This window comes from Schistocerca gregaria, unplaced genomic scaffold (assembly GCF_023897955.1).
Source record: "Schistocerca gregaria isolate iqSchGreg1 unplaced genomic scaffold, iqSchGreg1.2 ptg001760l, whole genome shotgun sequence".
NCBI lineage: Eukaryota > Metazoa > Arthropoda > Insecta > Orthoptera > Acrididae > Schistocerca > Schistocerca gregaria.
In genome coordinates this window covers 17,875-28,841 of record NW_026063009.1, presented here as the reverse complement: position 1 = coordinate 28,841, position 10,967 = coordinate 17,875, and the positions used below count along the sequence as shown (strand labels likewise).

The 10,967-nt window shown below is 52.0% G+C and overlaps 8 non-coding genes across 8 annotated transcripts; all 8 read right to left on the bottom strand.

The window, feature by feature from the left end:
* Window positions 1-75: 75 nt before the first annotated feature.
* LOC126334449 (5S ribosomal RNA) lies at window positions 76-194 on the bottom strand. Its single transcript, XR_007564729.1, has one exon. It is a non-coding gene; the product is annotated as a 5S ribosomal RNA (ribosomal RNA).
* Window positions 195-1,480: 1,286 nt separating this feature from the next.
* Window positions 1,481-1,600, bottom strand: LOC126334452 (5S ribosomal RNA). Its single transcript, XR_007564732.1, has one exon. It is a non-coding gene; the product is annotated as a 5S ribosomal RNA (ribosomal RNA).
* A 1,285-nt stretch (window positions 1,601-2,885) lies between these two features.
* On the bottom strand, window positions 2,886-3,004 carry LOC126334448 (5S ribosomal RNA). The gene has a single exon (XR_007564728.1). It is a non-coding gene; the product is annotated as a 5S ribosomal RNA (ribosomal RNA).
* A 1,283-nt stretch (window positions 3,005-4,287) lies between these two features.
* Window positions 4,288-4,406, bottom strand: LOC126334447 (5S ribosomal RNA). The gene has a single exon (XR_007564727.1). It is a non-coding gene; the product is annotated as a 5S ribosomal RNA (ribosomal RNA).
* Window positions 4,407-5,691: 1,285 nt separating this feature from the next.
* Window positions 5,692-5,811, bottom strand: LOC126334451 (5S ribosomal RNA). The gene has a single exon (XR_007564731.1). It is a non-coding gene; the product is annotated as a 5S ribosomal RNA (ribosomal RNA).
* A 1,285-nt stretch (window positions 5,812-7,096) lies between these two features.
* On the bottom strand, window positions 7,097-7,215 carry LOC126334445 (5S ribosomal RNA). Its single transcript, XR_007564725.1, has one exon. It is a non-coding gene; the product is annotated as a 5S ribosomal RNA (ribosomal RNA).
* Window positions 7,216-8,499: 1,284 nt separating this feature from the next.
* Window positions 8,500-8,618, bottom strand: LOC126334444 (5S ribosomal RNA). Its single transcript, XR_007564724.1, has one exon. It is a non-coding gene; the product is annotated as a 5S ribosomal RNA (ribosomal RNA).
* A 1,282-nt stretch (window positions 8,619-9,900) lies between these two features.
* LOC126334450 (5S ribosomal RNA) lies at window positions 9,901-10,019 on the bottom strand. The gene has a single exon (XR_007564730.1). It is a non-coding gene; the product is annotated as a 5S ribosomal RNA (ribosomal RNA).
* Window positions 10,020-10,967: the final 948 nt, after the last annotated feature.

Here is a 10,967-nt window from a genome sequence, read left to right as displayed (position 1 = left end):
CACACGCGAGACAGATAGTTTGTATGAAAAGAGGGCTGGCAGGTGTAGTGACATAAAATTTAAAAGAAGACAGGGAGCCAACAGCACCCGGTGTTCCCAGGCGGTCACCCATCCAAGTACTAACCGGGCCCGATGTTGCTTAACTTCGGTGATCGGACGAGAACCGGTGTATTCAACATGGTATGGCCGTTGGCGTCCTTATACTGTAGCCGCACGGCACAAGAAGGCTTCGCCTCTCCTCCCAATACACGCAATCGCCATTTTCGGTGGCACATTTGACGCAATGCACGTCCTTCCACCTCGAAGGCGACGCGCAGTGCGGCGCGCCGCCACGTGGGTCAGACGCACAACACAGCTGCTCGTTGCACCGCCTGTCATTCGTTTGGTTCGTGCGGCCTCCGACACTCGAGGGAGACGCACCTTGTTATTGTTGTCCGTCGCAGGGATTGCGCGCGGCCGGGCGGCGGGTGGACTGCGCGGGGTGTGGCAGTGTCCTGCTGGACCGAGAGAAGCGTTCTCACCTGCCTGACACGCGTCGCGCTTCTAGATATTTGCGTAATTCACACGGTGCATAATCGGCTGTCACCTTCCGTCCCGACTTGTCCCGACTTTGCTCGACTGCCGCTCGCTGCCGCTCGGGTCGCGGTCCATATGACAGCACAAGCACGAGGAACATCTGCGAGATGGGCGCGGGCCGAACCGGCGTGTCCGAGGCGACGTGTGCGACCGTTCGGAGCTACCAGAGCAGCTCTGTGCCGCGCCGTGCCGTGGAAAGGTGCGAAAAACATGCACACAAGACACAGGCTTTTCGACAAAGTATCCATCTCTTGTAGCGACGAAAGGTAAATTTTTGTTTACAAATTTGCCGTTGTGCACTGCTACAAAACAATATGCCCTGACGTACTTCACAACATTTCTGTCACTTCATACTGTTTTCTTATTTCCAGAGACTCTTTGGAAGTCTTCCTTGGCGCACTCTTTTCAAACTGAGTTCCTTAATATCGTACCTTACGATAGTTTAAAATCAGTATGGAAGCATCTTTGTCACATGAGAAAGGTAGCATGAAAAAACGGCTGGCAGGGGTAGCGACAAGAAAGCAAGAAATGAAGACAGCCAGAGTTCCCAGGCGGTCGCCGATCCCGAATATAAACGTTGTTGCTTATCTTCGGTGGTCGGACGGGAACAGGTTTTTTTTTAATGTAGTTAGTTTTTGGAATGTAGCGCTCCTACAAAACAGTAGGCTCTGACGCATTTCAAGAGCACATCTGTCGATTCGCAAGTGTTTCGTTATTTTCAACGAGTTCCTAGCACTCTTCCTCCGCGCATTCTTGTACAAACTGAGTTCATTACTGTAATTTCGCATCTTACGTTTAATACAGTAGTTTAAAATGCTTGTGGAAGCATCTTTGTCGCACCTGAGAGTTTGTATGAAAAGAGGGCTGGCAGGTGTAGTGACATAAAATTTAAAAGAAGACAGGGAGCCAACAGCACCCGGTGTTCCCAGGCGGTCACCCCATCCAAGTACTAACCGGGCCCGATGTTGCTTAACTTCGGTGATCGGACGAGAACCGGTGTATTCAACATGGTATGGCCGTTGGCGTCCTTATACTGTAGCCGCACGACAAGAAGGCTTCGCCTCTCCTCCCAATACACGCAATCGCCATTTTCCGGTGGCACATTTGACGCAATGCACGTCCTTCCACCTCGAAGGCGACGCGCAGTGCGGCGCGCCGCCACGTGGGTCAGACGCACAACACAGCTGCTCGTTGCACCGCCTGTCATTCGTTTGGTTCGTGCGGCCTCCGACACTCGAGGGAGACGCACCTTGTTATTGTTGTCCGTCGCAGGGATTGCGCGCGGCCGGGCGGCGGGTGGACTGCGCGGGGTGTGGCAGTGTCCTGCTGGACCGAGAGAAGCGTTCTCACCTGCCTGACACCGCGTCGCGCTTCTAGATATTTGCGTAATTCGCACGGTGCATAATCGGCTGTCACCTTCCGTCCCGGACTTGTCCCGACTTTGCTCGACTGCCGCTCGCTGCCGCTCGGGTCGCGGTCCATATGACAGCACAAGCACGAGGAACATCTGCGAGATGGGCGCGGGCCGAACCGGCGTGTCCGAGGCGACGTGTGCGGCCGTTCGGAGCTACCAGAGCAGCTCTGTGCCGCGCCGTGCCGTGGAAAGGTGCGAAAACATGCACACAAGACACAGGCTTTTCGACAAAGTATCCATCTCTTGTAGCGACGAAAGGTAATTTTTGTTTACAAATTTGCCGTTGTGCACTGCTACAAAACAATATGCCCTGACGTACTTCACAACATTTCTGTCACTTCATACTGTTTTCTTATTTCCAGAGACTCTTTGGAAGTCTTCCTTGGCGCACTCTTTTCAAACTGAGTTCCTTAATATCGTACCTTACGATAGTTTAAAATCAGTATGGAAGCATCTTTGTCACATGAGAAAGGTAGCATGAAAAAACGGCTGGCAGGGGTAGCGACAAGAAAGCAAGAAATGAAGACAGCCAGAGTTCCCAGGCGGTCGCCGATCCGAATATAAACGTTGTTGCTTATCTTCGGTGGTCGGACGGGAACAGGTTTTTTTTTTAATGTAGTTAGTTTTTGGAATGTAGCGCTCCTACAAAACAGTAGGCTCTGACGCATTTCAAGAGCACATCTGTCGATTCGCAGTGTTTCGTTATTTTCAACGAGTTCCTAGCACTCTTCCTCCGCGCATTCTTGTACAAACTGAGTTCATTACTGTAATTTCGCATCTTACGTTTAATACAGTAGTTTAAAAATGCTTGTGGAAGCATCTTTGTCGCACCTGAGAGTTTGTATGAAAAGAGGGCTGGCAGGTGTAGTGACATAAAATTTAAAAGAAGACAGGGAGCCAACAGCACCCGGTGTTCCCAGGCGGTCACCCATCCAAGTACTAACCGGGCCCGATGTTGCTTAACTTCGGTGATCGGACGAGAACCGGTGTATTCAACATGGTATGGCCGTTGGCGTCCTTATACTGTAGCCGCACGGCACAAGAAGGCTTCGCCTCTCCTCCCAATACACGCAATCGCCATTTTCGGTGGCACATTTGACGCAATGCACGTCCTTCCACCTCGAAGGCGACGCGCAGTGCGGCGCGCCGCCACGTGGGTCAGACGCACAACACAGCTGCTCGTTGCACCGCCTGTCATTCGTTTGGTTCGTGCGGCCTCCGACACTCGAGGGAGACGCACCTTGTTATTGTTGTCCGTCGCAGGGATTGCGCGCGGCCGGGCGGCGGGTGGACTGCGCGGGGTGTGGCAGTGTCCTGCTGGACCGAGAGAAGCGTTCTCACCTGCCTGACACGCGTCGCGCTTCTAGATATTTGCGTAATTCACACGGTGCATAATCGGCTGTCACCTTCCGTCCCGACTTGTCCCGACTTTGCTCGACTGCCGCTCGCTGCCGCTCGGGTCGCGGTCCATATGACAGCACAAGCACGAGGAACATCTGCGAGATGGGCGCGGGCCGAACCGGCGTGTCCGAGGCGACGTGTGCGGCCGTTCGGAGCTACCAGAGCAGCTCTGTGCCGCGCCGTGCCGTGGAAAGGTGCGAAAACATGCACACAAGACACAGGCTTTTCGACAAAGTATCCATCTCTTGTAGCGACGAAAGGTAAATTTTTGTTACAAATTTGCCGTTGTGCACTGCTACAAAACAATATGCCCTGACGTACTTCACAACATTTCTGTCACTTCATACTGTTTTCTTATTTCCAGAGACTCTTTGGAAGTCTTCCTTGGCGCACTCTTTTCAAACTGAGTTCCTTAATATCGTACCTTACGATAGTTTAAAATCAGTATGGAAGCATCTTTGTCACATGAGAAAGGTAGCATGAAAAAACGGCTGGCAGGGGGTAGCGACAAGAAAGCAAGAAATGAAGACAGCCAGAGTTCCAGGCGGTCGCCGATCCGAATATAAACGTTGTTGCTTATCTTCGGTGGTCGGACGGGAACAGGTTTTTTTTTAATGTAGTTAGTTTTTGGAATGTAGCGCTCCTACAAAACAGTAGGCTCTGACGCATTTCAAGAGCACATCTGTCGATTCGCAGTGTTTCGTTATTTTCAACGAGTTCCTAGCACTCTTCCTCCGCGCATTCTTGTACAAACTGAGTTCATTACTGTAATTTCGCATCTTACGTTTAATACAGTAGTTTAAAATGCTTGTGGAAGCATCTTTGTCGCACCTGAGAGTTTGTATGAAAAGAGGGCTGGCATGGTGTAGTGACATAAAATTTAAAAGAAGACAGGGAGCCAACAGCACCCGGTGTTCCCAGGCGGTCACCCATCCAAGTACTAACCGGGCCCGATGTTGCTTAACTTCGGTGATCGGACGAGAACCGGTGTATTCAACATGGTATGGCCGTTGGCGTCCTTATACTGTAGCCGCACGGCACAAGAAGGCTTCGCCTCTCCTCCCAATACACGCAATCGGCCATTTTCGGTGGCACATTTGACGCAATGCACGTCCTTCCACCTCGAAGGCGACGCGCAGTGCGGCGCGCCGCCACGTGGGTCAGACGCACAACACAGCTGCTCGTTGCACCGCCTGTCATTCGTTTGGTTCGTGCGGCCTCCGACACTCGAGGGAGACGCACCTTGTTATTGTTGTCCGTCGCAGGGATTGCGCGCGGCCGGGCGGCGGGTGGACTGCGCGGGGTGTGGCAGTGTCCTGCTGGACCGAGAGAAGCGTTCTCACCTGCCTGACACGCGTCGCGCTTCTAGATATTTGCGTAATTCACACGGTGCATAATCGGCTGTCACCTTCCGTCCCGACTTGTCCCGACTTTGCTCGACTGCCGCTCGCTGCCGCTCGGGTCGCGGTCCATATGACAGCACAAGCACGAGGAACATCTGCGAGATGGGCGCGGGCCGAACCGGCGTGTCCGAGGCGACGTGTGCGGCCGTTCGGAGCTACCAGAGCAGCTCTGTGCCGCGCCGTGCCGTGGAAAGGTGCGAAAACATGCACACAAGACACAGGCTTTTCGACAAAGTATCCATCTCTTGTAGCGACGAAAGGTAAATTTTTGTTTACAAATTTGCCGTTGTGCACTGCTACAAAACAATATGCCCTGACGTACTTCACAACATTTCTGTCACTTCATACTGTTTTCTTATTTCCAGAGACTCTTTGGAAGTCTTCCTTGGCGCACTCTTTTCAAACTGAGTTCCTTAATATCGTACCTTACGATAGTTTAAAATCAGTAGGAAGCATCTTTGTCACATGAGAAAGGTAGGCATGAAAAAACGGCTGGCAGGGGTAGCGACAAGAAAGCAAGAAATGAAGACAGCCAGAGTTCCCAGGCGGTCGCCGATCGAATATAAACGTTGTTGCTTATCTTCGGTGGTCGGACGGGAACAGGTTTTTTTTTAATGTAGTTAGTTTTTGGAATGTAGCGCTCCTACAAAAACAGTAGGCTCTGACGCATTTCAAGAGCACATCTGTCGATTCGCAGTGTTTCGTTATTTTCAACGAGTTCCTAGCACTCTTTCCTCCGCGCATTCTTGTACAAACTGAGTTCATTACTGTAATTTCGCATCTTACGTTTAATACAGTAGTTTAAAATGCTTGTGGAAGCATCTTTGTCGCACCTGAGAGTTTGTATGAAAAGAGGGCTGGCAGGTGTAGTGACATAAAATTTAAAAGAAGACAGGGAGCCAACAGCACCCGGTGTTCCCAGGCGGTCACCCATCCAAGTACTAACCGGGCCCCGATGTTGCTTAACTTCGGTGATCGGACGAGAACCGGTGTATTCAACATGGTATGGCCGTTGGCGTCCTTATACTGTAGCCGCACGGCACAAGAAGGCTTCGCCTCTCCTCCCAATACACGCAATCGCCATTTTCGGTGGCACATTTGACGCAATGCACGTCCTTCCACCTCGAAGGCGACGCGCAGTGCGGCGCGCCGCCACGTGGGTCAGACGCACAACACAGCTGCTCGTTGCACCGCCTGTCATTCGTTTGGTTCGTGCGGCCTCCGACACTCGAGGGAGACGCACCTTGTTATTGTTGTCCGTCGCAGGGATTGCGCGCGGCCCGGGCGGCGGGTGGACTGCGCGGGGTGTGGCAGTGTCCTGCTGGACCGAGAGAAGCGTTCTCACCTGCCTGACACGCGTCGCGCTTCTAGATATTTGCGTAATTCGCACGGTGCATAATCGGCTGTCACCTTCCGTCCCGACTTGTCCCGACTTTGCTCGACTGCCGCTCGCTGCCGCTCGGGTCGCGGTCCATATGACAGCACAAGCACGAGGAACATCTGCGAGATGGGCGCGGGCCGAACCGGCGTGTCCGAGGCGACGTGTGCGGCCGTTCGGAGCTACCAGAGCAGCTCTGTGCCGCGCCGTGCCGTGGAAAGGTGCGAAAACATGCACACAAGACACAGGCTTTTCGACAAAGTATCCATCTCTTGTAGCGACGAAAGGTAAATTTTTGTTACAAATTTGCCGTTGTGCACTGCTACAAAACAATATGCCCTGACGTACTTCACAACATTTCTGTCACTTCATACTGTTTTCTTATTTCCAGAGACTCTTTGGAAGTCTTCCTTGGCGCACTCTTTTCAAACTGAGTTCCTTAATATCGTACCTTACGATAGTTTAAAATCAGTATGGAAGCATCTTTGTCACATGAGAAAGGTAGCATGAAAAAACGGCTGGCAGGGGTAGCGACAAGAAAGCAAGAAATGAAGACAGCCAGAGTTCCCAGGACGGTCGCCGATCCGAATATAAACGTTGTTGCTTATCTTCGGTGGTCGGACGGGAACAGGTTTTTTTTTTAATGTAGTTAGTTTTTGGAATGTAGCGCTCCTACAAAACAGTAGGCTCTGACGCATTTCAAGAGCACATCTGTCGATTCGCAGTGTTTCGTTATTTTCAACGAGTTCCTAGCACTCTTCCTCCGCGCATTCTTGTACAAACTGAGTTCATTACTGTAATTTCGCATCTTACGTTTAATACAGTAGTTTAAAATGCTTGTGGAAGCATCTTTGTCGCACCTGAGAGTTTGTATGAAAAGAGGGCTGGCAGGTGTAGTGACATAAAATTTAAAAGAAGACAGGGAGCCAACAGCACCCGGTGTTCCCAGGCGGTCACCCATCCAAGTACTAACCGGGCCCGATGTTGCTTAACTTCGGTGATCGGACGAGAACCGGTGTATTCAACATGGTATGGCCGTTGGCGTCCTTATACTGTAGCCGCACGGCACAAGAAGGCTTCGCCTCTCCTCCCAATACACGCAATCGCCATTTTCGGTGGCACATTTGACGCAATGCACGTCCTTCCACCTCGAAGGCGACGCGCAGTGCGGCGCGCCGCCACGTGGGTCAGACGCACAACACAGCTGCTCGTTGCACCGCCTGTCATTCGTTTGGTTCGTGCGGCCTCCGACACTCGAGGGAGACGCACCTTGTTATTGTTGTCCGTCGCAGGGATTGCGCGCGGCCGGGCGGCGGGTGGACTGCGCGGGGTGTGGCAGTGTCCTGCTGGACCGAGAGAAGCGTTCTCACCTGCCTGACACGCGTCGCGCTTCTAGATATTTGCGTAATTCACACGGTGCATAATCGGCTGTCACCTTCCGTCCCGACTTGTCCCGACTTTGCTCGACTGCCGCTCGCTGCCGCTCGGGTCGCGGTCCATATGACAGCACAAGCACGAGGAACATCTGCGAGATGGGCGCGGGCCGAACCGGCGTGTCCGAGGCGACGTGTGCGGCCGTTCGGAGCTACCAGAGCAGCTCTGTGCCGCGCCGTGCCGTGGAAAGGTGCGAAAACATGCACACAAGACACAGGCTTTTCGACAAAGTATCCATCTCTTGTAGCGACGAAAGGTAAATTTTTGTTTACAAATTTGCCGTTGTGCACTGCTACAAAACAATATGCCCTGACGTACTTCACAACATTTCTGTCACTTCATACTGTTTTCTTATTTCCAGAGACTCTTTGGAAGTCTTCCTTGGCGCACTCTTTTCAAACTGAGTTCCTTAATATCGTACCTTACGATAGTTTAAAATCAGTATGGAAGCATCTTTGTCACATGAGAAAGGTAGCATGAAAAAACGGCTGGCAGGGGTAGCGACAAGAAAGCAAGAAATGAAGACAGCCAGAGTTCCCAGGCGGTCGCCGATCCGAATATAAACGTTGTTGCTTATCTTCGGTGGTCGGACGGGAAACAGGTTTTTTTTTAATGTAGTTAGTTTTTGGAATGTAGCGCTCCTACAAAACAGTAGGCTCTGACGCATTTCAAGAGCACATCTGTCGATTCGCAGTGTTTCGTTATTTTCAACGAGTTCCTAGCACTCTTCCTCCGCGCATTCTTGTACAAACTGAGTTCATTACTGTAATTTCGCATCTTACGTTTAATACAGTAGTTTAAAATGCTTGTGGAAGCATCTTTGTCGCACCTGAGAGTTTGTATGAAAAGAGGGCTGCCAGGTGTAGTGACATAAAATTTAAAAGAAGACAGGGAGCCAACAGCACCCGGTGTTCCCAGGCGGTCACCCATCCAAGTACTAACCGGGCCCGATGTTGCTTAACTTCGGTGATCGGACGAGAACCGGTGTATTCAACATGGTATGGCCGTTGGCGTCCTTATACTGTAGCCGCACGGCACAAGAAGGCTTCGCCTCTCTCCCAATACACGCAATCGCCATTTCGGTGGCACATTTGACGCAATGCACGTCCTTCCACCTCGAAGGCGACGCGCAGTGCGGCGCGCCGCCACGTGGGTCAGACGCACAACACAGCTGCTCGTTGCACCGCCTGTCATTCGTTTGGTTCGTGCGGCCTCCGACACTCGAGGGAGACGCACCTTGTTATTGTTGTCCGTCGCAGGGATTGCGCGCGGCCGGGCGGCGGGTGGACTGCGCGGGGTGTGGCAGTGTCCTGCTGGACCGAGAGAAGCGTTCTCACCTGCCTGACACGCGTCGCGCTTCTAGATATTTGCGTAATTCGCACGGTGCATAATCGGCTGTCACCTTCCGTCCCGACTTGTCCCGACTTTGCTCGACTGCCGCTCGCTGCCGCTCGGGTCGCGGTCCATATGACAGCACAAGCACGAGGAACATCTGCGAGATGGGCGCGGGCCGAACCGGCGTGTCCGAGGCGACGTGTGCGGCCGTTCGGAGCTACCAGAGCAGCTCTGTGCCGCGCCGTGCCGTGGAAAGGTGCGAAAACATGCACACAAGACACAGGCTTTTCGACAAAGTATCCATCTCTTGTAGCGACGAAAGGTAAATTTTTGTTTACAAATTTGCCGTTGTGCACTGCTACAAAACAATATGCCCTGACGTACTTCACAACATTTCTGTCACTTCATACTGTTTTCTTATTTCCAGAGACTCTTTGGAAGTCTTCCTTGGCGCACTCTTTTCAAACTGAGTTCCTTAATATCGTACCTTACGATAGTTTAAAATCAGTATGGAAGCATCTTTGTCACATGAGAAAGGTAGCATGAAAAAACGGCTGGCAGGGGTAGCGACAAGAAAGCAAGAAATGAAGACAGCCAGAGTTCCCAGGCGGTCGCCGATCCGAATATAAACGTTGTTGCTTATCTTCGGTGGTCGGACGGGAACAGGTTTTTTTTTTAATGTAGTTAGTTTTTGGAATGTAGCGCTCCTACAAAACAGTAGGCTCTGACGCATTTCAAGCGCACATCTGTCGATTCGCAGTGTTTCGTTATTTTCAACGAGTTCCTAGCACTCTTCCTCCGCGCATTCTTGTACAAACTGAGTTCATTACTGTAATTTCGCATCTTACGTTTAATACAGTAGTTTAAAATGCTTGTGGAAGCATCTTTGTCGCACCTGAGAGTTTGTATGAAAAGAGGGCTGGCAGGTGTAGTGACATAAAATTTAAAAGAAGACAGGGAGCCAACAGCACCCGGTGTTCCCAGGCGGTCACCCATCCAAGTACTAACCGGGCCCGATGTTGCTTAACTTCGGTGATCGGACGAGAACCGGTGTATTCAACATGGTATGGCCGTTGGGCGTCCTTATACTGTAGCCGCACGGCACAAGAAGGCTTCGCCTCTCCTCCCAATACACGCAATCGCCATTTTCGGTGGCACATTTGACGCAATGCACGTCCTTCCACCTCGAAGGCGACGCGCAGTGCGGCGCGCCGCCACGTGGGTCAGACGCACAACACAGCTGCTCGTTGCACCGCCTGTCATTCGTTTGGTTCGTGCGGCCTCCGACACTCGAGGGAGACGCACCTTGTTATTGTTGTCCGTCGCAGGGATTGCGCGCGGCCGGGCGGCGGGTGGACTTGCGCGGGGTGTGGCAGTGTCCTGCTGGACCGAGAGAAGCGTTCTCACCTGCCTGACACGCGTCGCGCTTCTAGATATTTGCGTAATTCACACGGTGCATAATCGGCTGTCACCTTCCGTCCCGACTTGTCCCGACTTTGCTCGACTGCCGCTCGCTGCCGCTCGGGTCGCGGTCCATATGACAGCACAAGCACGAGGAACATCTGCGAGATGGGCGCGGGCCGAACCGGCGTGTCCGAGGCGACGTGTGCGGCCGTTCGGAGCTACCAGAGCAGCTCTGTGCCGCGCCGTGCCGTGGAAAGGTGCGAAAACATGCACACAAGACACAGGCTTTTCGACAAAGTATCCATCTCTTGTAGCGACGAAAGGTAAATTTTTGTTTACAAATTTGCCGTTGTGCACTGCTACAAAACAATATGCCCTGACGTACTTCACAACATTTCTGTCACTTCATACTGTTTTCTTATTTCCAGAGACTCTTTGGAAGTCTTCCTTGGCGCACTCTTTTCAAACTGAGTTCCTTAATATCGTACCTTACGATAGTTTAAAATCAGTATGGAAGCATCTTTGTCACATGAGAAAGGTAGCATGAAAAAACGGCTGGCAGGGGTAGCGACAAGAAAGCAAGAAATGAAGACAGCCAGAGTTCCCAGGCGGTCGCCGATCC